The 25,300-nt window shown below is 48.1% G+C and overlaps 34 non-coding genes and 3 pseudogenes across 34 annotated transcripts; 5 read left to right on the top strand and 32 right to left on the bottom strand.

Annotated features, from left to right (window-relative positions):
* Window positions 1-489: 489 nt before the first annotated feature.
* LOC135029544 (U1 spliceosomal RNA) lies at window positions 490-652 on the bottom strand. The gene has a single exon (XR_010225668.1). It is a non-coding gene; the product is annotated as a U1 spliceosomal RNA (small nuclear RNA).
* A 152-nt stretch (window positions 653-804) lies between these two features.
* On the bottom strand, window positions 805-968 carry LOC135029515 (U1 spliceosomal RNA). Its single transcript, XR_010225641.1, has one exon. It is a non-coding gene; the product is annotated as a U1 spliceosomal RNA (small nuclear RNA).
* A 674-nt stretch (window positions 969-1,642) lies between these two features.
* LOC135029567 (U1 spliceosomal RNA) lies at window positions 1,643-1,805 on the bottom strand. The gene has a single exon (XR_010225686.1). It is a non-coding gene; the product is annotated as a U1 spliceosomal RNA (small nuclear RNA).
* Window positions 1,806-1,957: 152 nt separating this feature from the next.
* Window positions 1,958-2,121, bottom strand: LOC135029533 (U1 spliceosomal RNA). The gene has a single exon (XR_010225659.1). It is a non-coding gene; the product is annotated as a U1 spliceosomal RNA (small nuclear RNA).
* Window positions 2,122-2,795: 674 nt separating this feature from the next.
* LOC135029579 (U1 spliceosomal RNA) lies at window positions 2,796-2,958 on the bottom strand. Its single transcript, XR_010225697.1, has one exon. It is a non-coding gene; the product is annotated as a U1 spliceosomal RNA (small nuclear RNA).
* A 152-nt stretch (window positions 2,959-3,110) lies between these two features.
* On the bottom strand, window positions 3,111-3,274 carry LOC135029517 (U1 spliceosomal RNA). Its single transcript, XR_010225643.1, has one exon. It is a non-coding gene; the product is annotated as a U1 spliceosomal RNA (small nuclear RNA).
* A 671-nt stretch (window positions 3,275-3,945) lies between these two features.
* LOC135029566 (U1 spliceosomal RNA) lies at window positions 3,946-4,108 on the bottom strand. Its single transcript, XR_010225685.1, has one exon. It is a non-coding gene; the product is annotated as a U1 spliceosomal RNA (small nuclear RNA).
* A 152-nt stretch (window positions 4,109-4,260) lies between these two features.
* Window positions 4,261-4,424, bottom strand: LOC135029525 (U1 spliceosomal RNA). The gene has a single exon (XR_010225651.1). It is a non-coding gene; the product is annotated as a U1 spliceosomal RNA (small nuclear RNA).
* Window positions 4,425-5,094: 670 nt separating this feature from the next.
* On the bottom strand, window positions 5,095-5,257 carry LOC135029628 (U1 spliceosomal RNA). The gene has a single exon (XR_010225731.1). It is a non-coding gene; the product is annotated as a U1 spliceosomal RNA (small nuclear RNA).
* Window positions 5,258-5,409: 152 nt separating this feature from the next.
* On the bottom strand, window positions 5,410-5,573 carry LOC135029684 (U1 spliceosomal RNA). The gene has a single exon (XR_010225786.1). It is a non-coding gene; the product is annotated as a U1 spliceosomal RNA (small nuclear RNA).
* A 671-nt stretch (window positions 5,574-6,244) lies between these two features.
* Window positions 6,245-6,408, bottom strand: LOC135029570 (U1 spliceosomal RNA). The gene has a single exon (XR_010225688.1). It is a non-coding gene; the product is annotated as a U1 spliceosomal RNA (small nuclear RNA).
* A 152-nt stretch (window positions 6,409-6,560) lies between these two features.
* On the bottom strand, window positions 6,561-6,724 carry LOC135029563 (U1 spliceosomal RNA). The gene has a single exon (XR_010225683.1). It is a non-coding gene; the product is annotated as a U1 spliceosomal RNA (small nuclear RNA).
* Window positions 6,725-7,417: 693 nt separating this feature from the next.
* LOC135029590 (U1 spliceosomal RNA) lies at window positions 7,418-7,559 on the bottom strand (annotated as a pseudogene).
* Window positions 7,560-7,711: 152 nt separating this feature from the next.
* On the bottom strand, window positions 7,712-7,875 carry LOC135029645 (U1 spliceosomal RNA). The gene has a single exon (XR_010225746.1). It is a non-coding gene; the product is annotated as a U1 spliceosomal RNA (small nuclear RNA).
* A 671-nt stretch (window positions 7,876-8,546) lies between these two features.
* On the bottom strand, window positions 8,547-8,710 carry LOC135029560 (U1 spliceosomal RNA). The gene has a single exon (XR_010225682.1). It is a non-coding gene; the product is annotated as a U1 spliceosomal RNA (small nuclear RNA).
* Window positions 8,711-8,862: 152 nt separating this feature from the next.
* On the bottom strand, window positions 8,863-9,026 carry LOC135029550 (U1 spliceosomal RNA). Its single transcript, XR_010225674.1, has one exon. It is a non-coding gene; the product is annotated as a U1 spliceosomal RNA (small nuclear RNA).
* A 694-nt stretch (window positions 9,027-9,720) lies between these two features.
* LOC135029589 (U1 spliceosomal RNA) lies at window positions 9,721-9,862 on the bottom strand (annotated as a pseudogene).
* A 152-nt stretch (window positions 9,863-10,014) lies between these two features.
* On the bottom strand, window positions 10,015-10,178 carry LOC135029634 (U1 spliceosomal RNA). Its single transcript, XR_010225735.1, has one exon. It is a non-coding gene; the product is annotated as a U1 spliceosomal RNA (small nuclear RNA).
* Window positions 10,179-10,849: 671 nt separating this feature from the next.
* Window positions 10,850-11,012, bottom strand: LOC135029565 (U1 spliceosomal RNA). The gene has a single exon (XR_010225684.1). It is a non-coding gene; the product is annotated as a U1 spliceosomal RNA (small nuclear RNA).
* Window positions 11,013-11,164: 152 nt separating this feature from the next.
* On the bottom strand, window positions 11,165-11,328 carry LOC135029518 (U1 spliceosomal RNA). The gene has a single exon (XR_010225644.1). It is a non-coding gene; the product is annotated as a U1 spliceosomal RNA (small nuclear RNA).
* Window positions 11,329-11,943: 615 nt separating this feature from the next.
* On the bottom strand, window positions 11,944-12,106 carry LOC135029577 (U1 spliceosomal RNA). The gene has a single exon (XR_010225695.1). It is a non-coding gene; the product is annotated as a U1 spliceosomal RNA (small nuclear RNA).
* Window positions 12,107-12,259: 153 nt separating this feature from the next.
* LOC135029535 (U1 spliceosomal RNA) lies at window positions 12,260-12,423 on the bottom strand. Its single transcript, XR_010225660.1, has one exon. It is a non-coding gene; the product is annotated as a U1 spliceosomal RNA (small nuclear RNA).
* Window positions 12,424-13,105: 682 nt separating this feature from the next.
* LOC135029607 (U1 spliceosomal RNA) lies at window positions 13,106-13,257 on the bottom strand (annotated as a pseudogene).
* A 152-nt stretch (window positions 13,258-13,409) lies between these two features.
* LOC135029490 (U1 spliceosomal RNA) lies at window positions 13,410-13,573 on the bottom strand. The gene has a single exon (XR_010225617.1). It is a non-coding gene; the product is annotated as a U1 spliceosomal RNA (small nuclear RNA).
* A 615-nt stretch (window positions 13,574-14,188) lies between these two features.
* On the bottom strand, window positions 14,189-14,351 carry LOC135029576 (U1 spliceosomal RNA). The gene has a single exon (XR_010225694.1). It is a non-coding gene; the product is annotated as a U1 spliceosomal RNA (small nuclear RNA).
* A 152-nt stretch (window positions 14,352-14,503) lies between these two features.
* On the bottom strand, window positions 14,504-14,667 carry LOC135029524 (U1 spliceosomal RNA). Its single transcript, XR_010225650.1, has one exon. It is a non-coding gene; the product is annotated as a U1 spliceosomal RNA (small nuclear RNA).
* A 672-nt stretch (window positions 14,668-15,339) lies between these two features.
* On the bottom strand, window positions 15,340-15,502 carry LOC135029593 (U1 spliceosomal RNA). Its single transcript, XR_010225707.1, has one exon. It is a non-coding gene; the product is annotated as a U1 spliceosomal RNA (small nuclear RNA).
* Window positions 15,503-15,654: 152 nt separating this feature from the next.
* LOC135029689 (U1 spliceosomal RNA) lies at window positions 15,655-15,818 on the bottom strand. The gene has a single exon (XR_010225790.1). It is a non-coding gene; the product is annotated as a U1 spliceosomal RNA (small nuclear RNA).
* A 671-nt stretch (window positions 15,819-16,489) lies between these two features.
* LOC135029588 (U1 spliceosomal RNA) lies at window positions 16,490-16,652 on the bottom strand. The gene has a single exon (XR_010225705.1). It is a non-coding gene; the product is annotated as a U1 spliceosomal RNA (small nuclear RNA).
* Window positions 16,653-16,804: 152 nt separating this feature from the next.
* Window positions 16,805-16,968, bottom strand: LOC135029714 (U1 spliceosomal RNA). The gene has a single exon (XR_010225814.1). It is a non-coding gene; the product is annotated as a U1 spliceosomal RNA (small nuclear RNA).
* Window positions 16,969-17,639: 671 nt separating this feature from the next.
* LOC135029600 (U1 spliceosomal RNA) lies at window positions 17,640-17,802 on the bottom strand. The gene has a single exon (XR_010225714.1). It is a non-coding gene; the product is annotated as a U1 spliceosomal RNA (small nuclear RNA).
* A 144-nt stretch (window positions 17,803-17,946) lies between these two features.
* On the top strand, window positions 17,947-18,062 carry LOC135029639 (U5 spliceosomal RNA). The gene has a single exon (XR_010225740.1). It is a non-coding gene; the product is annotated as a U5 spliceosomal RNA (small nuclear RNA).
* Window positions 18,063-18,332: 270 nt separating this feature from the next.
* LOC135029637 (U5 spliceosomal RNA) lies at window positions 18,333-18,448 on the top strand. The gene has a single exon (XR_010225738.1). It is a non-coding gene; the product is annotated as a U5 spliceosomal RNA (small nuclear RNA).
* Window positions 18,449-18,734: 286 nt separating this feature from the next.
* LOC135029641 (U5 spliceosomal RNA) lies at window positions 18,735-18,850 on the top strand. Its single transcript, XR_010225742.1, has one exon. It is a non-coding gene; the product is annotated as a U5 spliceosomal RNA (small nuclear RNA).
* A 278-nt stretch (window positions 18,851-19,128) lies between these two features.
* On the top strand, window positions 19,129-19,244 carry LOC135029653 (U5 spliceosomal RNA). The gene has a single exon (XR_010225754.1). It is a non-coding gene; the product is annotated as a U5 spliceosomal RNA (small nuclear RNA).
* A 275-nt stretch (window positions 19,245-19,519) lies between these two features.
* LOC135029674 (U5 spliceosomal RNA) lies at window positions 19,520-19,635 on the top strand. Its single transcript, XR_010225775.1, has one exon. It is a non-coding gene; the product is annotated as a U5 spliceosomal RNA (small nuclear RNA).
* Window positions 19,636-25,002: 5,367 nt separating this feature from the next.
* Window positions 25,003-25,076, bottom strand: TRNAN-AUU (transfer RNA asparagine (anticodon AUU)). Its single transcript has one exon. It is a non-coding gene; the product is annotated as a tRNA-Asn (tRNA).
* Window positions 25,077-25,300: the final 224 nt, after the last annotated feature.

Genomic DNA, 25,300 nt, shown 5'->3' with positions numbered 1-25,300 from the left:
CAAATGCAACAACTAGTGCAAGCATTCCTGGGGGAAGTTCTGCAGAAGACGGATTTGCATACGGTGATGTCATCCAAGCAGTTGGTCAAAGTTGGCTTCAACCCTCATCTGCATATGAAAAGAGAAAAGGGGCGTGCAGGGCATGGCGGCCTTTTGCGGTGCTTGGATGACCCCTAGTTCGCATTAAACACCTCCACCCTCCTTTGGTGTGGGGCTCATGTTGGCCATGCCCCATCCCCTGAAGCATTCAAGCAGATTTCTTGCAGCAGCTGGGCACTGTAACAGCTCCAGAGCTGCTCTGTAAGGCAAGTAAAAGGGTGTGGGCCCTGCAGCACTACCTGTAGTTTGCATTGTACATTGGAAGGCACAAAGTAAGCAGACGGGAGGAGAAGTCAGGATAGTGCACAAGGGTATAGAAGGGAGCGGCTGAAGAAAAGAGAAGTGGAAACAGACAGCAAACTAGGCTGTAGAGAGATCTGAGACAAAGAGATCTGAATTATACGAGAGCCGACCAGGGGAAACACAAATTATGCAGTCAAGTTTCCCACATTTGGGGAAATCGCAGGGGCAGCACACCCAGAGTGCAATGGGTGAGCCTTGCCCTGGGAGAAGCACCTTCATGATCATAGTATCTCACCTGGCAGGTAAGTAGGAGTTGGGCTAGAGCTGGGGAGGGTCGCTGCTCGGGCACCCCCCTGTTAAGAGAAGGAGATCCAACTGAGGCAGCACAAGGGAACTCTCAAAAGAAGAACAAGGCTAGAGGAAGATCTGAAACAAAGAAATCTGACTTTTACCAGAGCTGACCAGAAGAAAACACAAACACAGTCCCCCACTACCACAAATAAAGCAGTCGAGTTTCCCACATTTGGGGAAATCACAGGGGTCAGCATACCCAGAATGCAATGAATGAACCTCACCCTGGGAGAATAATCTTCATGACCATGGTATCTCCTATGCAAAATAAGTATGATTTGGGATAGAGCTGGGGAGGGCCGCTGCTCAGGCACATCTCTGTCAAGTTAAGGAGATTCAACTGAGGCAGCACAAGGGAACTCTCATCTGGGGACAACAACTGCAGGGAGAACACATATTTTCAGATGAACATGGGAGGGCAGAAGGCTGCCTAATACTGAAGCACCCCCAAACAACAAACCAAATGCAACAACTAGTGCAAGCATTCCTGGGGGAAGGCCTGCCGCAGATGGATTTGCATATGGTGATGTCATCCAAGCAGTGGGTCAAAGTTGGCTTCAACCCTCGTCTGCATATGAAAACAGAAAAGGGGCGTGCAGGGCATGGTGGCCTTTTGCGGCGCTTGACTGACCCCTAGTTTGCATTAAACACCTCCACCCTCCTTCGGTGTGGGGCTCATGTTGGCTATGCCCCAGCCCCTGAAGCATTCAAGCTGATTTCTTGCAGCAGCTGGGCACTGTAACAGCTCCAGAGCTGCTCTGTAAGGCAAGTAAAAGGGTGTGGGCCCTGCAGCACTACCTGTAGTTTGCATTGTGCATTGGAAGGCACAAAGTAAGCAGACGGGAGGAGAAGTCAGTATAGTGCACAAGGGTATAGAAGGAAGCGGCTGAAGAAAAGAGAAGTGGAAACAGACAGCAAACTAGGCTGGAGAGAGACCTGAGACAAAGAGATCTGAATTATACGAGAGCCGACCAGGGGAAACACAAATTATGCAGTCAAGTTTCCCACATTTGGGGAAATCGCAGGAGCAGCACACCCAGAGTACAATGGGTGAGCCTTGCCCTGGGAGAAGCACCTTCATGATCATAGTATCTCACCTGGCAGGTAAGTAGGAGTTGGTCTAGAGCTGGGGAGGGTTGCTGCTCGGGTACCCCCCTGTAAAGTGAAGGAGATCCAACTGAGGCAGCACAAGGGAACTCTCGAAAGAAGAACAAGGCTAAAGGAAAATCTGAGACAAAGAAATCTGACTTTTACCAGAGCTGACCAGAAGAAATCACAAACACAGCATCCCACTACCACAAATAATGCAGTCAAGTTTCCCACATTTGGGGAAATCACAGGGGTCAGCATACCCAAAATGCAATGAATGAACCTCACCCTGGGAGAAAAATCTTCATGACCATGGTATCTCCTATGCAAAATAAGTATGATTTGGAATAGGGCTGGGGAGGGCCGCTGCTCATGCACATCTCTATCAAGTAAAGGAGATTCAACTGAGGCAGCACAAGGGAACTCTCATCTGGGGACAACAACTGCAGGGAGAACATATATTTTCAGATGAACATGGGAGGGCAGAAGGCTGCCTAATACTGAAGCACCCCCAAACAACAAACCAAATGCAACAACTAGTGCAAGCATTCCTGGGGGAAGGCCTGCCGCAGATGGATTTGCATATGGTGATGTCATCCAAGCAGTGGGTCAAAGTTGGCTTCAACCCTCGTCTGCATATGAAAAGAGAAAAGGGGCGTGCAGGGCATGGTGGCCTTTTGCGGCGCTTGGCTGACCCCTAGTTTGCATTAAACACCTCCAACCTCCTTTGGTGTGGGGCTCATGTTGGCTATGCCCCAGCCCCTGAAGCATTCAAGCTGATTTCTTGCAGCAGCTGGGCACTGTAACAGCTCCAGAGCTGCTCTGTAAGGCAAGTAAAAGGGTGTGGGCCCTGCAGCACTACCTGTAGTTCGCATTGTGCGTTGGAAGGCACAAAGTAAGCAGACAGGAGGAGAAGTCAGGATAGTGCGCAAGGGCATAGAAGGGAGCGGCTCAAGAAAAGAGAAGTGGAAACAGACAGCAAACTAGGCTGGAGAGAGACCTGAGACAAAGAGATCTGAATTATACGAGAGCCGACCAGGGGAAACACAAATTATGCAGTCAAGTTTCCCACATTTGGGGAAATCGCAGGGGCAGCACACCCAGAGTGCAATGGGTAAGCCTTGCCCTGGGAGAAGCACCTTCATGATCATAGAATCTCACCTGGCAGGTAAGTAGGAGTTGGGCTAGAGCTGGGGAGGGTCTCTGCTCGGGCACCCCCCTGTCAAGTGAAGGAGATCCAACTGAGGCAGCACAAGGGAACTCTCGAAAGAAGAACAAGGCTAGAGGAAGATCTGAAACAAAGAAATCTGACTTTTACCAGAGCTGACCAGAGGAAAACACAAACACAGTCCCCCACTACCACAAATAAAGCAGTCAAGTTTCCCACATTTGGGGAAATCACAGGGGTCAGCATACCCAGAATGCAATGAATGAACCTCACCCTGGGAGAATAATCTTCATGACCATGGTATCTCCTATGCAAAATAAGTATGATTTGGGATAGAGCTGGGGAGGGCCGCTGCTCAGGCACATCTCTGTCAAGTTAAGGAGATTCAACTGAGGCAGCACAAGGGAACTCTCATCTGGGGACAACAACTGCAGGGAGAACACATATTTTCAGATGAACATGGGAGGGCAGAAGGCTGCCTAATACTGAAGCACCCCCAAACAACAAACCAAATGCAACAACTAGTGCAAGCATTCCTGGGGGAAGGCCTGCCGCAGATGGATTTGCATATGGTGATGTCATCCAAGCAGTGGGTCAAAGTTGGCTTCAACCCTCGTCTGCATATGAAAACAGAAAAGGGGCGTGCAGGGCATGGTGGCCTTTTGCGGCGCTTGTCTGACCCCTTGTTTGCATTAAACACCTCCACCCTCCTTCGGTGTGGGGCTCATGTTGGCTATGCCCCAGCCCCTGAAGCATTCAAGCTGATTTCTTGCAGGAGCTGGGCACTGTAACAGCTCCAGAGCTGCTCTGTAAGGCAAGTAAAAGGGTGTGGGCCCTGCAGCACTACCTGTAGTTTGCATTGTGCATTGGAAGGCACAAAGTAAGCAGACGGGAGAAGTCAGGATAGTGCACAAGGGTATAGAAGGGAGCGGCTGAAGAAAAGAGAAGTGGAAACAGACAGCAAACTAGGCTGGAGAGAGACCTGAGACAAAGAGATCTGAATTATACGAGAGCCGACCAGGGGAAACACAAATTATGCAGTCAAGTTTCCCACATTTGGGGAAATCGCAGGAGCAGCACACCCAGAGTACAATGGGTGAGCCTTGCCCTGGGAGAAGCACCTTCATGATCATAGTATCTCACCTGGCAGGTAAGTAGGAGTTGGGCTAGAGCTGGGGAGGGTCGCTGCTCGTGTACCCCCCTGTAAAGTGAAGGAGATCAAACTGAGGCAGCACAAGGGAACTCTCGAAAGAAGAACAAGGCTAAAGGAAAATCTGAGACAAAGAAATCTGACTTTTACCAGAGCTGACCAGAGGAAAGCACAAACACAGTCTCCCACTACCACAAATAATGCAGTCAAGTTTCCCACATTTGGGGAAATCACAGCGGTCAGCATACCCAAAATGCAATGAATGAACCTCACCCTGGGAGAAAAATCTTCATGACCATGGTATCTCCTATGCAAAATAAGTATGATTTGGAATAGGGCTGGGGAGGGCCGCTGCTCATGCACATCTCTGTCAAGTAAAGGAGATTCAACTGAGGCAGCACAAGGGAACTCTCATCTTGGGACAACAACTGCAGGGAGAACATATATTTTCAGATGAACATGGGAGGGCAGAAGGCTGCCTAATACTGAAGCACCCCCAAACAACAAACCAAATGCAACAACTAGTGCAAGCATTCCTGGGGGAAGGCCTGCCACAGATGGATTTGCATATGGTGATGTCATCCAAGCAGTGGGTCAAAGTTGGCTTCAACCCTCGTCTGCATATGAAAATAAAAAAGGGGTGTGCAGGGCATGGCGGCCTTTTGCGGCGCTTGGATGACCCCTAGTTCGCATTAAACACCTCCACCCTCCTTCGGTGTGGGGCTCATGTTGGCTATGCCCCAGCCCCTGAAGCATTCAAGCTGATTTCTTGCAGCAGCTGGGCACTGTAACAGCTCCAGAGCTGCTCTGTAAAGCAAGTAAAAGGGTGTGGGCCCTGCAGCACTACCTGTAGTTTGCATTGTGCGTTGGAAGGCACAAAGTAAGCAGACGGGGAAGTCAGGATAGTGCACAAGGGCATAGAAGGGAGCGGCTCAAGAAAAGAGAAGTGGAAACAGACAGCAAACTAGGCTGGAGAGAGACCTGAGACAAAGAGATCTGAATTATACGAGAGCCGACCAGAGGAAACACAAATTATGTAATCAAGTGTCCCACATTTGGGGAAATCTTAGGAGCAGCACACCCAGAGTGCATTGGGTGAGCCTTGCCCTGGGAGAAGCACCTTCCTGATCATAGTATCTCACCTGGCAGGTAAGTAGGAGTTGGGCTAGAGCTGGGGAGGGTCGCTGTTCGGGCACCCCCCTGCCAAGTGAAGGAGATCCATCTGAGGCAGCACAAGGAAACTCTCGAAAAAAGAACAAGGCTAGAGGAAGATCTGAGACAAAGAAATCTGACTTTTACCAGAGCTGACCAGAGGAAAGCACAAACACAGTCCCCCACTACCACAAATAATGCAGTCGAGTTTCCCACATTTGGGGAAATCACAGGGGTCAGCATACCCAGAATGCAATGAATGAACCTCACCCTGGGAGAACAATCTTCATGATAATGGTATCTCCTATGCAAAATAAGTATGATTTGGGATAGGGCTGGGGAGGGCCGCTGCTCAGGCACATCTCTGTCAAGTAAAGGAGATTCAACTGAGGCAGCACAAGGGAACTCTCATCTGGGGACAACAACAGCAGGGAGAACACATATTTTCAGATGAAAATGGGAGAGCAGAAGGCTGCCTAATACTGAAGCACCCCCAAACAACAAACCAAATGCAACAACTAGTACAAGCATTCCTGGGAAAAGGTCTGCAGAAGACGGATTTGCATACGGTGATGTCATCCAAGCAGTGGGCCAAGGTTGGCTGGAACCCTCATCTGCATATGAAAAGAGAAAAGGGTTATGCAGGGCATGGCGGCCTTTTGCGGTGCTTGGATGACCCTTAGTTCGCATTAAACACCTCCACCCTCCGTCGGTGTGGGGCTCATGTTGGCTATGCCCCAGCCCCTGAAGCATTCAAGCTGATTTCTTGCAGCAGCTGGGCACTGTAACAGCTCCAGAGCTGCTCTGTAAGGCAAGTAAAAGGGTGTTGGCCCTGCAGCACTACCTGTAGTTTGCATTGTGCGTTGGAAGGCACAAAGTAAGCAGACAGGAGAAGTCAGGAGAGTGCACAAGGGCATAGAAGGCAGGGGCTCAAGAAAAGAGAAGTGGAAACAGACAGCAAACTAGGCTAAAGAGAGACCTGAGACAAAGAGATCTGAATTATACGAGTAGCCGACCAGAGGAAACACAAATTATGCAATCAAGTGTCCCACATTTGGGGAAATCGTAGGAGCAGCACACCCAGAGTGCAATGGGTGAGCCTTGCCCTGGGAGAAGCACCTTCCTGATCATAGTATCTCACCTGGCAGGTAAGTAGGAGTTGGGCTTGAGCTGGGGAGGGTCGCTGCTCGGGCACCCCCCTGTCAAGTGAAGGAGATCCAACTGAGGCAGCACAAGGAAACTCTCAAAAAGAGAACAAGGCTAGAGGAAGATCTGAGACAAAGAAATCTGACTTTTACCAGAACTGACCAGAGGAAAGCACAAACACAGTCCCCCACTACCACAAATAATGCAGTCGAGTTTCCCACATTTGGGGAAATCACAGGGGTCAGCATACCCAGAATGCAATGAATGAACCTCACCCTGGGAGAACAATCTTCATGACCATGGTATCTCCTATGCAAAATAAGTATGATTTGGGATAGGGCTGGGGAGGGCCGCTGCTCAGGCACATCTCTGTCAAGTAAAGGAGATTCAACTGAGGCAGCACAAGGGAACTCTCATCTGGGGACAACAACTGCAGGGAGAACACATATTTTCAGATGAACATGGGAGAGCAGAAGGCTGCCTAATACTGAAGCACCCCAAACAACAAACCAAATGCAACAAATAGTACAAGCATTCCTGGGGGAAGGTCTGCAGAAGACGGATTTGCATACGGTGATGTCATCCAAGCAGTGGGCCAAAGTTGGCTGGAACCCTCATCTGCATATGAAAAGAGAAAAGGGGTATGCAGGGCATGGCGGCCTTTTGCGGCGCTTGGATGACCCTTAGTTCGCATTAAACACCTCCACCCTCCGTCGGTGTGGGGCTCATGTTGGCTATGCCCCAGCCCCTGAAGCATTCAAGCTGATTTCTTGCAGCAGCTGGGCACTGTAACAGCTCCAGAGCTGCTCTGAAAGGCAAGTAAAAGGGTGTGGGCCCTGCAGCACTACCTGTAGTTTGCATTGTGCGTTGGAAGGCACAAAGTAAGCAGACAGGAGGAGAAGTCAAGAGAGTCCACAAGGGTATAGAAGGAGGGTCTCAAGAAAAAAGAAGTGGAAACAGACAGCAAACTAGGCTGGAGAGAGACCTGAGACAAAGAGATCTGAATTATATGAGAGCCGACCAGGGGAAACACAAATTATGCAGTCAAGTTTCCCACATTTGGGGAAATCGCAGGGGCAGCACACCCAGAGTGCAATGGGTGAGCCTTGCCCTGGGAGAAGCACCTACATGATCATAGTATCTCACCTGGCAGGTAAGTAGGAGTTGGGCTAGAGCTGGGGAGGGTCGCTGCTCGGGCACCCCCCTGTCAAGTGAAGGAGATCCAACTGAGGCAACACAAGGGAACTCTCGAAAGAAGAACAAGGCTAGAGGAAGATCTGAGACAAAGAAATCTGACTTTTACCAGAGCTGACCAGAGGAAAGCACAAACACAGTCCCCCACTACCACAAATAATGCAGTTGAGTTTCCCACATTTGGGGAAATCACAGGGGTCAGCATACCCAGAATGCAATGAATGAACCTAACCCTGGGAGAACAATCTTCATGACCATGGTATCTCCTATGCAAAATAAGTATGATTTGGGATAGGGCTGGGGAGGGCCGCTGCTCAGGCACATCTCTGTCAAGTAAAGGAGATTCAACTGAGGCAGCACAAGGGAACTCTCATCTGGGGACAACAACTGCAGGGAGAACACATATTTTCAGATGAACATGGGAGGGCAGAAGGCTGCCTAATACTGAAGCACCCCCAAACAACAAACCAAATGCAACAACTAGTAAAAGCATTCCTGGGAGAAGGTCTGCAGAAGACGGATTTGCATACGGTGATGTCATCCAAGCAGTGGGCCAAAGTTGGCTGGAACCCTCATCTGCATATGCAAAGAAAAAAGGGTTATGTAGGGCATGGCGGCCTTTTGCGGTGCTTGGATGACCCCTAGTTCGCATTAAACACCTCCATTCTCCTTCGGTGTGGGGCTCATGTTGGCTATGCCCCAGCCCCTGAAGTATTCAAGCTGATTTCTTGCAGCAGCTGGGCACTGTAACAGCTCCAGAGCTGCTCTGTAAGGCAAGTAAAAGGGTGTGGGCCCTGCAGCACTACCTGTAGTTCGCATTGTGCGTTGGAAGGCACAAAGTAAGCAGACGGGAGAAGTCAGGAGAGTGCACAAGGGCATAGAAGGCAGGGGCTCAAGAAAAGAGAAGTGGAAACAGACAGCAAACTAGGCTAAAGAGAGACCTGAGACAAAGAGATCTGAATTATACGAGTAGCCGACCAGAGGAAACACAAATTATGCAATCAAGTGTCCCACATTTGGGGAAATCGTAGGAGCAGCACACCCAGAGTGCAATGGGTGAGCCTTGCCCTGGGAGAAGCACCTTCCTGATCATAGTATCTCACCTGGCAGGTAAGTAAGAGTTGGGCTTGAGCTGGGGAGGGTCGCTGCTCGGGCACCCCCCTGTCAAGTGAAGGAGATCCAACTGAGGCAGCACAAGGAAACTCTCAAAAAGAGAACAAGGCTAGAGGAAGATCTGAGACAAAGAAATCTGACTTTTACCAGAGCTGACCAGAGGAAAGCACAAACACAGTCCCCCACTACCACAAATAATGCAGTCGAGTTTCCCACATTTGGGGAAATCACAGGGGTCAGCATACCCAGAATGCAATGAATGAACCTCACCCTGGGAGAACAATCTTCATGACCATGGTATCTCCTATGCAAAATAAGTATGATTTGGGATAGGGCTGGGGAGGGCCGCTGCTCAGGCACATCTCTGTCAAGTAAAGGAGATTCAACTGAGGCAGCACAAGGGAACTCTCATCTGGGGACAACAACTGCAGGGAGAACACATATTTTCAGATGAACATGGGAGAGCAGAAGGCTGCCTAATACTGAAGCACCCCAAACAACAAACCAAATGCAACAAATAGTACAAGCATTCCTGGGGGAAGGTCTGCAGAAGACGGATTTGCATACGGTGATGTCATCCAAGCAGTGGGCCAAAGTTGGCTGGAACCCTCATCTGCATATGAAAAGAGAAAAGGGGTATGCAGGGCATGGCGGCCTTTTGCGGCGCTTGGATGACCCTTAGTTCGCATTAAACACCTCCACCCTCCGTCGGTGTGGGGCTCATGTTGGCTATGCCCCAGCCCCTGAAGCATTCAAGCTGATTTCTTGCAGCAGCTGGGCACTGTAACAGCTCCAGAGCTGCTCTGAAAGGCAAGTAAAAGGGTGTGGGCCCTGCAGCACTACCTGTAGTTTGCATTGTGCGTTGGAAGGCACAAAGTAAGCAGACAGGAGGAGAAGTCAAGAGAGTCCACAAGGGCATAGAAGGGAGGGGCTCAAGAAAAAAGAAGTGGAAACAGACAGCAAACTAGGCTGGAGAGAGACCTGAGACAAAGAGATCTTAATTATATGAGAGCCGACCAGGGGAAACACAAATTATGCAGTCAAGTTTCCCACATTTGGGGAAATCGCAGGGGCAGCACACCCAGAGTGCAATGGGTGAGCCTTGCCCTGGGAGAAGCACCTACATGATCATAGTATCTCACCTGGCAGGTAAGTAGGAGTTGGGCTAGAGCTGGGGAGGGTCGCTGCTCGGGCACCCCCCTGTCAAGTGAAGGAGATCCAACTGAGGCAACACAAGGGAACTCTCGAAAGAAGAACAAGGCTAGAGGAAGATCTGAGACAAAGAAATCTGACTTTTACCAGAGCTGACCAGAGGAAAGCACAAACACAGTCCCCCACTACCACAAATAATGCAGTTGAGTTTCCCACATTTGGGGAAATCACAGGGGTCAGCATACCCAGAATGCAATGAATGAACCTAACCCTGGGAGAACAATCTTCATGACCATGGTATCTCCTATGCAAAATAAGTATGATTTGGGATAGGGCTGGGGAGGGCCGCTGCTCAGGCACATCTCTGTCAAGTAAAGGAGATTCAACTGAGGCAGCACAAGGGAACTCTCATCTGGGGACAACAACTGCAGGGAGAACACATATTTTCAGATGAACATGGGAGGGCAGAAGGCTGCCTAATACTGAAGCACCCCCAAACAACAAACCAAATGCAACAACTAGTAAAAGCATTCCTGGGAGAAGGTCTGCAGAAGACGGATTTGCATACGGTGATGTCATCCAAGCAGTGGGCCAAAGTTGGCTGGAACCCTCATCTGCATATGCAAAGAAAAAAGGGTTATGCAGGGCATGGCGGCCTTTTGCGGTGCTTGGATGACCCCTAGTTCGCATTAAACACCTCCATTCTCCTTCGGTGTGGGGCTCATGTTGGCTATGCCCCAGCCCCTGAAGTATTCAAGCTGATTTCTTGCAGCAGCTGGGCACTGTAACAGCTCCAGAGCTGCTCTGTAAGGCAAGTAAAAGGGTGTGGGCCCTGCAGCACTACCTGTAGTTCGCATTGTGCGTTGGAAGGCACAAAGTAAGCAGACAGGAGAAGTCAGGAGAGTGCACAAGGGCATAGACGGCAGGGGCTCAAGAAAAGAGAAGTGGAAACAGACAGCAAACTAGGCTGGAGAGAGACCTGAGACAAAGAGATCTGAATTATACAAGCGCCGACCAGGGGAAACACAAATTATGCAGTCAAGTTTCCCACATTTGGGGAAATCGCAGGAGCAGCACACCCAGAGTGCAATGGGTGAGCCTTGCCCTGGGAGAAGCACCTTCATGATCATAGTATCTCACCTGGCAGGTATGTAGGAGTTGGGCTAGAGCTGGGGAGGGTCGCTACTCGGGTACCCCCCTGTCAAGTGAAGGAGATCAAACTGAGGCAGCACAATGGAACTCTCGAAAGAAGAACAAGGCTAGAGGAAGATCTGAGACAAAGAAATCTGACTTTTATTAGAGCTGACCAGAGGAAAACACAAAAACAGTCCCCCACTACCACAAATAATGCAGTTGAGTTTCCCACATTTGGGGAAATCACAGGGGTCAGCATACCCAGAATGCAATGAATGAACCTCATCCTGGGAGAACAGTCTTTATGACCATGGTATCTCCTATGCAAAATAAGTATGATTTGGGATAGGGCTGGGGAGGGCCGCTGCTCAGGCACATCTCTGTCAAGTAAAGGAGATTCAACTGAGGCAGCACAAGGGAACTCTCATCTGGGGACAACAACTGCAGGGAGAACACATATTTTCAGATGAACATGGGAGGGCAGAAGGCTGCCTAATACTGAAGCACGCCCAAACAACAAACCAAATGCAACAACTAGTACAAGCATTCCTGGGGGAAGGTCTGCAGAAGACGGATTTGCATACGGTGATGTCATCCAAGCAGTGGGCCAAAGTTGGCTGGAACCCTCATCTGCATATGAAAAGAGAAAAGGGGTATGCAGGGCATGGCGGCCTTTTGCGGCACTTGGATGACCCTTAGTTCGCATTAAACACCCCCACCCTCCTTCGGTGTGGGGCTCATGTTGGCCATGCCCCAGCCCCTGAAGCATTCAAGCTGATTTCTTGCAGCAGCTTGGCACTGTAACAGCTCCAGAGCTGCTCTGTAAGGCAAGTAAAAGGGTGTGGGCCCTGCAGCACTACCTGTAGTTTGCATTGTGCATTGGAAGGCACTTAAGAAAAGAGAAGTGGAAACAGACAGCAAACTAGGCTGGAGAGAGACCTGAGACAAAGAGATCTGAATTATACGAGAGCCGACCAGGGGAAACACAAATTATGCAGTCAAGTTTCCCACATTTGGGGAAATCGCAGGAGCAGCACACCCAGAGTGCAATGGGTGAGCCTTGCCCTGGGAGAAGCACCTACGTGATCATAGTATCTCACCTGGCAGGTAAGTAGGAGTTGGGCTAGAGCTGGGGAGGGTCGCTGCTCGGGTACCCCCCCTGTCAAGTGAAGGAGATCCAACTGAGGCAGCACAAGGGAATTCTCGAAAGAAGAACAAGGCTAGAGGAAGATCTGAGACAAAGAAATCTGACTTTTACCAGAGCTGACCAGAGGAAAACACAAACACAGTCCCCCACTACCACAAATAATGCTGTCGAGTTTCCCACATTTGGGGAAATCACAGGGGTCAGCATACCCAGAATGCAATGAATGAACCTCATACTGGGAGAATAATCTTCATGACCATGGTCTCTCCTATGCAAAATAAGTATGATTTGGGATAGGGCTGGGGAGGGCCGCTGCTCAGGCACATCTCTGTCAAGTAAAGGAGATTCAACTGAGGCAGCATAAAGGAACTCTCATCTGGGGACAACAACTGCAGGGAGAACACATATTTTCAGATGAACATGGGAGGGCAGAAGGCTGCCTAATACTGAAGCACCCCCAAACAACAAACCAAATGCAACAACTAGTGCAAGCATTCCTGGGGGAAGGCCTGCAGCAGATGGATTTGCATATGGTGATGTCATCCAAGCAGTGGGTCAAAGTTGGCTTCAACCCTCGTCTTTATATGAAAAGAGAAAAGGGGCGTGCAGGGCATGGCGGCCTTTTGCGGCGCTTGGATGACCCCTAGTTCGCATTAAACACCTCCACCCTCCTTCGGTGTGGGGCTCATGTTGGCTATGCCCCAGCCCCTGAAGCATTCAAGCTGATTTCTTGCATTAGCTGGGCACTGTAACTGCTCCAGAGCTGCTCTGTACGGCAAGTAAAAGGGTGTGGGCCCTGCAGCACTACCTGTAGTTTGCATTGTGCATTGGAAGGCACAAAGTAAGCAGACGGGAGAAGTAAGGATAGTGCGCAAGGCCATAGAATGGAGCGGCTTAAGAAAAGAGAAGTGGAAACAGACAGCAAACTAGGCTGGAGAGAGACCTGAGACAAAGAGATCTGAATTATACCAGAGCCGACCAGGGGAAACACAAATTATGCAGTCAAGTTTCCCACATTTGGGGAAATCGCAGGGGCAGCACATCCAGAGTGCAATGGGTGAGCCTTGCCCTGGGAGAAGCACCTTCATGATTATAGCATCTCACCTGGCAGGTAAGTAGAAGTTGGGCTAGAGCTGGGGAGAGTCGCTGCACGGGCACCCCCCTGTCAAGTGAAGGAGATCCAACTGAGGCAGCACAAGGGAACTCTCGAAAGAAGAACAAGGCTAGAGGAAGATCTGAAACAAAGAAATCTGACTTTTACCAGAGCTGACCAGAGGAAAGCACAAACACAGTCCCCCACTACCACAAATAATGCAGTTGAGTTTCCCACATTTGGGGAAATCACAGGGGTCAGCATACCCAGAATGCAATGAATGAACCTCACCCTGGAAGAACAATCTTCAAGACCATGGTCTCTCCTATGCAAAATAAGTATGATTTGGGATATGGCTGGGGAGGGCCGCTGCTCAGGCACATCTCTGTCAAGTAAAGGAGATTCAACTGAGGCAGCACAAGGGAACTCCCATCTGGGGACAACAACTGCAGGGAGAACACATATTTTCAGATGAACATGGGAGGGCAGAAGGCTGCCTAATACTGAAGCACCCCCAAACAACAAACCAAATGCAACAACTAGTACAAGCATTCCTGGGGGAAGTTCTGCAGAAGACGGATTTGCATACGGTGATGTCATCCAAGCAGTGGGCCAAAGTTGGCTGGAACCCTCATCTGCATATGAAAAGAGAAAAGGGGTATGCAGGGCATGGCGGCCTTTTGCGGCGCTTGGATGACCCTTAGTTCACATTAAACACCCCCACCCTCCTTCGGTGTGGGGCTCATGTTTGCTATGCCCCAGCCCCTGAAGCATTCAAGCTGATTTCTTGCAGCAGCTGGGCACTGTAACAGCTCCAGAGCTGCTCTGTACGGCAAGTAAAAGGGTGTGGGCCCTGTAGCACTACCTGTAGTTTGCATTGTGCATTGGAAGGCACTTAAGAAAAGAGAAGTGGAAACAGACAGCAAACTAGGCTGGAGAGAGACCTGAGACAAAGAGATCTGAATTATACGAGAGCCGACCAGGGGAAACACAAATTATGCAGTCAAGTTTCCCACATTTGGGGAAATCGCAGGAGCAGCACACCCAGAGTGCAATGGGTGAGCCTTGCCCTGGGAGAAGCACCTACGTGATCATAGTATCTCACCTGGCAGGTAAGTAGGAGTTGGGCTAGAGCTGGGGAGGGTCGCTGCTCGGGTACCCCCCTGTCAAGTGAAGGAGATCCAACTGAGGCAGCACAAGGGAATTCTCAAAAGAAGAACAAGGCTAGAGGAAGATCTGAGACAAAGAAATCTGACTTTTACCAGAGCTGACCAGAGGAAAACACAAACACAGTCCCCCACTACCACAAATAATGCTGTCGAGTTTCCCACATTTGGGGAAATCACAGGGGTCAGCATACCCAGAATGCAATGAATGAACCTCACACTGGGAGAATAATCTTCATGACCATGGTATCTCCTATGCAAAATAAGTATGATTTGGGATAGGGCTGGGGAGGGCCGCTGCTCAGGCACATCTCTTTCAAGTAAAGGAGATTCAACTGAGGCAGCATAAGGGAACTCTCATCTGGGGACAACAACTGCAGGGAGAACACATATTTTCAGATGAACATGGGAGGGCAGAAGGCTGCCTAATACTGAAGCACCCCCAAACAACAAACCAAATGCAACAACTAGTGCAAGCATTCCTGGGGGAAGGCCTGCAGCAGATGGATTTGCATATGGTGATGTCATCCAAAGCAGTGGGTCAAAGTTGGCTTCAACCCTCGTCTGCATATGAAAAGAGAAAAGGGGCGTGCAGGGCATGGCGGCCTTTTGCGGCGCTTGGATGACCCCTAGTTCGCATTAAACACCTCCACCCTCCTTCGGTGTGGGGCTCATGTTGGCTATGCCCCAGCCCCTGAAGCATTCAAGCTGATTTCTTGCAGTAGCTGGGCACTGTAACTGCTCCAGAGCTGCTCTGTACGGCAAGTAAAAGGGTGTGGGCCCTGCAGCACTACCTGTAGTTTGCATTGTGCATTGGAAGGCACAAAGTAAGCAGACGGGAGAAGTAAGGATAGTGCGCAAGGCCATAGAATGGAGCGGCTTAAGAAAAGAGAAGTGGAAACAGACAGCAAACTAGGCTGGAGAGAGACCTGAGACAAAGAGATCTGAATTATACGAGAGCCGACCAGGGGAAACACAAATTATGCAGTCAAGTTTCCCACATTTGGGGAAATCGCAGGGGCAGCACATCCAGAGTGCAATGGGTGAGCCTTGCCCTGGGAGAAGCACCTTCATGATTATAGTATCTCACCTGGCAGGTAAGTAGAAGTTGGGCTAGAGCTGGGGAGAGTCGCTGCACGGGCACCCCCCTGTCAAGTGAAGGAGATCCAACTGAGGCAGCACAAGGGAACTCTCGAAAGAAGAACAAGGCTAGAGGAAGATCTGAAACAAAGAAATCTGACTTTTACCAGAGCTGACCAGAGGAAAGCACAAACACAGTCCCCCACTACCACAAATAATGCAGTTGAGTTTCCCACATTTGGGGAAATCACAGGGGTCAGCATACCCAGAATGCAATGAATGAACCTCACCCTGGGAGAACAATCTTCAAGACCATGGTCTCTCCTATGCAAAATAAGTATGATTTGGGATAGGGCTGGGGAGGGCCGCTGCTCAGGCACATCTCTTTCAAGTAAAGGAGATTCAACTGAGGCAGCACAAGGGAACTCTCATCTGGGGACAACAACTGCAGGGAGAACACATATTTTCAGATGAACATGGGAGGGCAGAAGGCTGCCTAATACTGAAGCACCCCCAAACAACAAACCAAATGCAACAACCAGTGCAAGCATTCCTGGGGGAAGGCCTGCAGCAGATGGATTTGCATATGGTGATGCCATCCAAGCAGTGGGTCAAAGTTGGCTTCAACCCTCGTCTGCATATGAAAAGAGAAAAGGGGCGTGCAGGGCATGGCGGTCTTTTGCGGCGCTTGGATGACCCCTAGTTCGCATTACACACCTCCACCCTCCTTCGGTGTGGGGCTCATGTTGGCTATGCCCCAGCCCCTGAAGCATTCAAGCTGATTTCTTGCAGCAGCTGGGCACTGTAACTGCTCCAGAGCTGCTCTGTAAGGCAAGTAAAAGGGTGTGGGCCCTGCAGCACTACCTGTAGTTTGCATTGTGCGTTGGAAGGCACGAAGTAAGCAGACGGGAGAAGTCAGGATAGTGCGCAAGGGCATAGAAGGGAGCGGCTCAAGAAAAGAGAAGTGGAAACAGACAGCAAACTAGGCTGGAGAGAGACCTGAGACAAAGAGATCTGAATTATACGAGAGATGACCAAGGGAAACACAAATTATGCAGTCAAGTTTCCCACATTTGGGGAAATCGCAGGGGCAGCACAACCAGAGTGCAATGGGTGAGCCTTGCCCTGGGAGAAGCACCTTCATGATCATAGTATCTCACCTGGCAGGTAAGTAGGAGTTGGGCTAGAGCTGGGGAGGGTCGCTGCTCGGGCACCCCCCTCTCAAGTGAAAGAGATCCAACTGAGGCAGCACAAGGGAACTCTCGAAAGAAGAACAAGGCTAGAGGAAGATCTGATATAAAGAAATCTGATTTTTACCAGAGCTGACCAGAGGAAAGCACAAACACAGTCCCCCACTACCACAAATAATGCAGTCGAGTTTCCCACATTTGGGGAAATCACAGGGGTCAGCATACCCAGAATGCAATGAATGAACCTCACCCTGGGAGAACAATCTTCATGACCATGGTATCGCCTATGCAAAATAAGTATGATTTGGGATAGGGCTGGGGAGGGCCGCTGCTCAGGCACATCTCTGTCAAGTAAAGGAGATTCAACTGAGGCAGCACAAGGGAACTCTCATCTGGGGACAACAACTGCAGGGAGAACACATATTTTCAGATGAACATGGGAGGGCAGAAGGCTGCCTAATACTGAAGCACCCCCAAACAACAAACCAAATGCAACAACTAGTGCAAGCATTCCTGGGGGAAGGCCTGCAGCAGATGGATTTGCATATGGTGATGTCATCCAAACAGTGGGTCAAAGTTGGCTTCAACCCTCGTCTGCATATGAAAAGAGACAAGGGGCGTGCAGGGCATGGCGGCCTTTTGCGGCGCTTGGATGACCCCTAGTTCGCATTACACACCTCCACCCTCCTTCGGTGTGGGGCTCATGTTGGCTATGCCCCAGCCCCTGAAGCATTCAAGCTGATTTCTTGCAGCAGCTGGGCACTGTAACTGCTCCAGAGACGCTCTGTAAGGCAAGTAAAAGGGTGTGGGCCCTGCAGCACTACCTGTAGTTTGCATTGTGCGTTGGAAGGCACGAAGTAAGCAGACGGTAGAAGTCAGGATAGTGCACAAGGGCATAGAAGGGAGCGGCTCAAGAAAAGAGAAGTGGAAACAGACAGCAAACTAGGCTGGAGAGAGACCTGAGACAAAGAGATCTGAATTATACGAGAGCCGACCAGGGGAAACACAAATTATGCAGTCAAGTTTCCCACATTTGGGGAAAACGCAGAAGCAGCACACCCAGAGTGCAATGGGTGAGCCTTGCCCTGGGAGAAGCACCTTCATGATCATAGTATCTCACCTGGCAGGTAAGTAGGAGTTGGGCTAGAGCTGGGGAGGGTCGCTGCTCGAGCATCCCCCTGTCAAGTAAAGGAGATTCAACTGAGGCAGCACAAGGGAACTCTCATCTGGGGACAACAACTGCAGGGAGAACACATATTTTCAGATAAAAATCTTGGTCATGCTCTGGTTTCTCTTCAGAACGAACAAATCTTTCGCCTTTTACTAAAGATTTCCGTGGAGAGGAGCAAAACCGAGTTTTATCTCAATTTTTGCATGCCCCATCTTTTTGGGGTTTCTTTTATCGGTTTAAAGATAGAATGAGTGTGCTTTAATGTAAGCTCATTTGCATAGAAATGACAGTAAATGTTTGTTTCTTTTCAAACAGAACTTTCTTGACCATGCGACTTGCTTGAAAGATCTGGGAGCACATGGAATACAGTACAAACCATGCTTATAGCAAGGAGAAGACAGGTGAGAAATCTGCTTTCTTTCAAATTGGGCGCTCACTTTGATCTGAATGAGGACTGCTGGCACGGCACTCAGGCGACAGGTGGAATCTTGGTCATGCTCTGGTTTCTCTTCAGAACGAACAAATCTTTCGCCTTTTACTAAAGATTTCCGTGGAGAGGAGCAAAACTGAGTTTTATCTCAATTTTTGCATGCCCCATATTATTGGGGTTTCTTTTATCGGATTAAAGACAGAACGAGTGTGCTTTCTTGTTAGCTTTAATGTAAGTTTATTTGCATAACAATGACAATAAATGTCTGTTTCTTTTCAAGCAGAACTTTCTTGACCATACTAATTGCTTGAAAGATCTGGGAGCACATGGAAAAGAGTACAAACCATGCTTATAGCAAGGGGAAGCCTAGTGAGAAATCTGCTTTCTTTCTTTCAAATTGGGTGCTCACTTTGAGCTGAATGAGGACTGCTGGCATGGCACTCAGGCGACAGGTGGAATCTTGGTCATGCTCTGGTTTCTCTTCAGAACGAACAAATCTTTCGCCTTTTACTAAAGATTTCCGTGGAGAGGAGCAAAACTGAGTTTTATCTCAATTTTTGCATGCCCCGTCTTATTGGGGTTTCTTTTATCAGTTTAAAGATAGAACGAGTGTGCTTTAATGTAAGCACATTTGCATAGAAATGACAGTAAATGTTTGTTTCTTTTCAAACAGAACTTTCTTGACTATACTAATTGCTTGAAAGATGTGGGAGCACATGGAAAAGAGTACAAACCATGTTTATAGCAAGGGGAAGCCTGGTGAGAAATCTGCTTTCTTTCTTTCTTTCAAATTGGGTGCTCACTTTGAGCTGAATGAGGACTGCTGGCATGGCACTCAGGCGACAGGTAGAATCTTGGTCATGCTGTGGTTTCTCTTCAGAACGAACAAATCTTTCGCCTTTTACTAAAGATTTCCGTGAAGAGGAGCAAAACTGAGTTTTATCTCAATTTTTGCATGCCCCATCTTATTGGGGTTTTATTTTATCGGTTTAAAGATAGAACGAGTGTGCTTTAATGTAAGCTCATTTGCATAGAAATGACAGTCAATGTTTGTTTCTTTTCAAACAGAACTTTCTTGACCACACTAATTGTTTGAAAGATCTGGGAGCACATGGAAAAGAGTACAAACCATGTTTATAGCAAGGGGAAGCCTGGTGAGAAATCTGCTTTCTTTCATTCAAATTGGGTGCTCACTTTGAGCTGAATGAGAACTGCTGGCATGGCACTCAGGCGACAGGTGGAATCTTGGTCATGCTCTGGTTTCTCTTCAGAACTAACAAATATTTCGCCTTTTATTAAAGATTTCCGTGGAGAGGAGCAAAACTGAGTTTTATCTAAATTTTTGCATGCTCCATATTATTGGGGTTTCTTTTATCAGTTTAAAGACAGAACGAGTGTGCTTTCTTGTTAGCTTTAATGTAAGTTTATTTGCATAACAATGACAGTAAATGTTTGTTTCTTTTCAAACAGAACTTTCTTGACCATGCTACTTGCTTGAAAGATCTGGGAGCACATGGAAAACAGTACAAACCATGCAGTATCACAAGAGCCTTTATTTGATCTTTCATGAAGATAGAGCAGAATTGAGGACACGTCAACAATTTCTGCCAAAGGTGGTTCATCTTTCCACATGGTGCCTTTGGCCACTGACACCTTCGTTGAGTCAAAGTCTCTGGCTGTGGTCAGAACTTTGAAAATTTATGTCACCAGAACGGTTCAGATTAGGAAAACAGAGGCTCTGTTTGTCCTGTATGCTCCCAACAGGATTGGGTGTCCTGCTTCCATGCAGACCATTATGCGCTGAATCTGTGGTAAGATTCAGCATGCTCATTCCACGGCAGGATTGCCGTTACTGAATTAGGTGAAGACCCATTCTACTAGAAAGGTGGGTTCATCCTGGGCAGCTGGTCGGGGAGTCTCAGCATTGCAACTTTGCCGAGCAGCTATTTAGTAAACACTTTTGCTAAGTTTTACAAGTTTGATACCTTGGCTGATGATAACCTCAAGTTGGGTCATTCGGTGCTGCAGAGTCGTACGCACTCTCCCACCCGTTCAAGAGCTTTGGTATAACCCCATGGTTCTTAATGTGACCCCAGCATCCTCTAGGTCGTATGAGAAAATAGGATTTTAATACCTACCGGTAAATCCTTTTCTCTTAGTACGTAGAGGATGCTGGGCACCCGTCCCAGTCCATACTGTGTCTGCAGTTATTACTTGTGGTTATACACATGTTGTGTTACGGTTCTGGTCAGCTTTTTGCTGCAATTGTTCATGCCGTTGGCTTGTGTTCTGTTGAATGCCACGTTCTGCGGCATGCTTAAGGTGTGAGCTGGTAAGATGCTCACCTTAGTTTAACAATAAATCCTTTCCTTGAAATGTCCGTCTCCCTGGGCACAGTTCCTATAACTGGAGTCTGGAGGAGGGGCATAGAGGGAGGAGCCAGTTCACACCCTTTGAAAGTCTTAAAGTGCCCATGTCTCTTGCGGATCCCGTCTATACCCCATGGTTCTTAATGTGACCCCAGCATCCTTTACGGACTAAGAGAAAAGGATGCCCTTGTGTACTATCCTGACTTCTCCTCCCGTCTGCTTACTTTGTGCCTTCCAACGCACAATGCGAACTACAGGTGGTGCTGCAGGGCCCACACCCTTTTACTTGCCTTACAGAGCAGCTCTGGAGCTGTTACAGTGCCCAGCTGCTGCAAGAAATCAGCATGAATGCTTCAGGGGATGGGGCATGGCCAACATGAGCCCCACACCAAAGGAGGGTGGGGGTGTTTAATGCAAACTAGGGGTCATCCAAGCACTGCAAAAGGCCGCCATGCCCTGCATGCCCCTTTTCTCTTTTTATATGCAGATGAGGGTTCCAGCCAACTTTGGCCCACTGCTTGGATGACATCACCGTATGCAAATCCGTCTGCTGCAGACCTTCCCCCAGGAATGCTTGTACTAGTTGTTGGATATGGTTTGATATTTGATGGTGCTTCAGTATTAGGCAGCCTTCCGCCCTCCCATGTTCATCTGAAAAGATGTGGTCTCCCTGCAGTTGTTGTCCCCAGACGAGAGTTCCCTTGTGCCTCCTCAGTTGAATCTCCTTAACTTGACGGGGGAGGGGCTGCCCGAGCTGCCACCCTCCCCAGCCCTATCCCAACTCATACTTATTTTACATATTAGATCTCTTGATCATGAAGATTGTTCTCACAGGGTGAGGTTCATCCATTATATTTTAAAATAGGAAGGTACAAATTACATATTTGAATTGCATCTATGTGCTGGATTCAAATGCCCCCCCCCCCCCCCTTCCTTTCTCAATTGTGCCCGTCAGCAGCTATTCTAAGGTTGCTGCCAATGGGTGTGACACATTAATTTCTTCTGTGGGGTACACTGGACTCCACAAGGATTCACATTGGGGTGTAGAGTAGGATCTTGATCTGAGGCACCAACCGGCTCAAAGCTTTTGACTGTTCCCAAGATGCTCAGCGCATCCTCCTCTATAACCCCGCTTCCATGAACAGGGAGCTCAGTTTGTAGTTGGTGCCTTCAGTAGCAGGCCACTTAACAGGGGCCTGCCTCAGGCAGCCTATTCTTAGCTATTAATTTTGACAAGAAAAGAAGAACTTGTTTTATGAGAATCTACAAGGGCTGCAGCAGGCTAGGTCTAATAGACATCTTTACTGCAGCTTCATCACTCCCAGCGGCGCTGTATACTCCCGTGCCCTGGTTGCTGGGTCACTGCAGCGGAGGCTCCGGTTTCTTCCTAAGGTCAGTCACACACACACACCGCCCTTCCGGATCACGAGGCCGCTGATTAAGGGGAGCGTGGCCGTAGGGGGTGGGCCGTGTGCGCACTGGGGTGGACACTGATTACTGGGCAGCCGCTCCACTAGCCACCAGGTACAGTTAAGGAGCACAGGTCTGGGGGTTTTTCTCCTATATTAACCCAATTTTGTACTGCCCGCAGCGCATTGTGATAGGTAATAGGGCCTGTTTCAGGTTGGATTGCAATCACAATAAGCGATCCAACTGCAAAAATTGCTAAGAGCATACGCATGTGCCTGCATGCGATCGCCTCTGCCTGTCAATCGGGGCAGGGGGGGAGAGTGGGGTCAGCAACACTCCATTTCCAAGTCAGGGATGGAGCAGTGCGGGGGCAAGGCTTCAAAATGGGGTCTGCAATGGAGGAGACACAGGGGGCGTGGTCACAGCGGCTGTATGACATCACATTCAGCCGCTGTGATCACAAAAATGGTGGCGGCTTCCTGCGCGCACATACAGTCTGCACCAGCAGGAGGCTACACCATTGTTTATGATCACGCTGAACTGCAGTGCGACTGCAATTACAGCATGGTCAAGAAGGGAGGTGTCATACTGGGTGGCCATTCCCTGTCACTGTGCAGGAGCCAGCACCGCTTACACACTAGTCCCCGGGTGCAGCACCCAACCCCCGGGACACCCGGAGCAACAAAATGTAGATTCAGGCCACCAGGCCACGCCCCTACCTATGAAATCATGCCTCCTTTTTACCATTGCGCTGCTTATTTGCACGCACTGCATTACAATCTCCCTCGACACCTCTCTGGGTGTCACCAGTGATAGTGACACCTCTGCCATGCTTGTAGCAGCTAGTCCAAAGATCTATGCCTCAAGCCCTGAGTGTTTGCCCTTGTGACTTGTTGATCATCATAGCGAAGCAGATGCTTACAGAAAACTGCAGGGGCTTAGATTGAAAATAAAAAAAATTGATGGGTATAAGGTAGAGAGGAGCGGGTTCGGTTCTCCGAGAACCGAATTCCCCACGAACTCCACGTGGTTTACACTGGTCTGAGGCAGGCTCGGTTGTTCCCGCCTGACTCGGAAAACCTGAACAAGGGAAAATGTCATCATCCCGCTGTCGGATTCTCGCGAGATTCGGATATTATATATAGAGCAGCGCGTTGCCGCCATTTTTACTCGTGCATTGAAGAGAGAGCGGAGAGGACGTGGCTATGTTCTCTCAGTGGAAATCTCAATATCAGTGCTCAGTATCAGTGGTTACTTATTGCTGCTCAGTAATACTAGTAGTGTGTCTCTCCTGCTCAGTGTCAGTTCTCAGTAGTATCCTCATCAGTGCTCAGTATCACTGCTCATTGTCTTGTGCTGCATTGTGGTGCTCAGCATACTACAGTACATTACTAATAGTCCAGTGCTGCATCTTGCTGCTCAGTGTCAGTTCTAGTATCCTCATCAGTGCTCACTATCACTGCTCATTGCATTGTGGTGTTCTGTATACTACAGTAATATAGTAACATATAGTAACATAGTTTTTGAGGTTGAATAGAGGCAAATTGCCCATCGTGTTCAACCTGTTTTAAGTTGTGATGATTCTACATACTTGCTGAATAATGTTTTATGACTAGTTAGCTACTATAACTCATGTTACCCCCGGATTAACCATGTTGATATTTTAAGTATTATAACCTTGGATAGCTTTTTCATTCAGAAATGTATCCATTCCTTTTTTAAATCCAATTACAGAGTCCGCCATTACCACCTTCCCTGGCAGGGAATTCCACATCCTGATTGCCCTAACAGTGAAGAAACCTTTCCTCCATTGCGTTCTGAACTTTCCTCCAGTCGCAGCGAGTGACCACGTGTTCTTTTAATAAATAATTCCTCTGATAACTCTTTGTTATGTATCTTTACATATTTGAAGATATTAATAATATCTCCTCTTAGGCACCTCTTTTCTAGTGTATACATATTCAGCCTAGTAAGTCTTTCCTTATAGTCCAGTACTTTTAGGCCTTTAATCAATTTAGTCTTCAGGATCTCTCGGACTTCCATGAGCAGCAGAGTAGTGCAATGGAAGGATGCTGGGCGCATAACCCAGAGGTCGATTAATCGAAACTATCCTCTGCTATGTGCATTTTTTTTTATAATTAAAGTAATCAAAAACTGGGATTGATATTTTGGCTCTTTTATTTTTACTTAAAGTACAATAACTTTTATCATTTTAATTTGTTTTAATAGTATATTGACAGCATTGTTTTCTTTAAAAAATCCACTTAATTTTCTTTACCCTATTACTGAAATGGTAATTGACAAAAACAAACTACATTGTCACCAGAAGAGCAATGCAAAATGTACAAGTGATATATTAAAATCATCTTCCATCTTGAATTTCAATGATGCATTGGGACAACAATTTTGTGAGAAACATCTTCACCCATAAAGAAAGATTTTCTTAATTCCTTATCTGTGTGCTGATTAGATATTACCTTGTTTTCACATTAAACAGACTTCCACATGAGAAAGCAGCAAGGATGCAGTAACGTTTATGTTTCCTGGTGTCAACCTGTATTATTTCAGTAGACATTGAAATGAGGATGCATCTTGCTGCCTTTCCAATGTAGTAAGTTTAATTCAGTAATAGGTGAAAAAACATTCCTACAAAGGTGTTAATCAGAGACTTGGCTTTGTGGACACTTTTCAGAGAGCAAATTTGTTAGCATAAAAATAAAGTCAGAAAATGAAGAGCTGTTTAATCACTCAATTGGACTTTTCTGCCAGCATAATTTTTTTTTCTCTGCAACCCACTGCTAAATTGTGCTTCCTAGCTGTTTTTTATAAAATCACTTAATCAAATCTAACTCTGATTACATCAGAGAAGGCCAGGTACCCTACACCATAAGAGGGGGTTTGAAATTTTGACTTGTCTACTTAAAGATCACCAAAATCTGATCACAAGGTCAATTACATCCCTGGGTGGGATTGAACCACCAACCTTTTGGTTAATAGCCAAACATGCTAACCGATTGCACCACAGAGACACCTCGTAAAAGTCCATTCTGACAAAGGCTAATAAGCATTCATCTAGAACGTTTCCTAGAAAAACTTTAAAAAGTCAATAATCTGGAGAGTTTTTGTAAGAAACACATTGCTACTTTCCCATGATGAGTGAGTGCTTCAGGATCTCTTGCACTTACATGAGCAGCAGAGTACTGCAACGGAAGCATGCTGGGCCCATAACCCAGATGTAGGCAGATTGAAACTA

Source organism: Pseudophryne corroboree, unplaced genomic scaffold (genome assembly GCF_028390025.1).
Source record: "Pseudophryne corroboree isolate aPseCor3 unplaced genomic scaffold, aPseCor3.hap2 scaffold_490, whole genome shotgun sequence".
In the NCBI taxonomy this organism is placed as follows: Eukaryota; Metazoa; Chordata; class Amphibia; order Anura; family Myobatrachidae; genus Pseudophryne; species Pseudophryne corroboree.
This window is presented reverse-complemented; position numbering and strand designations above follow the sequence as displayed.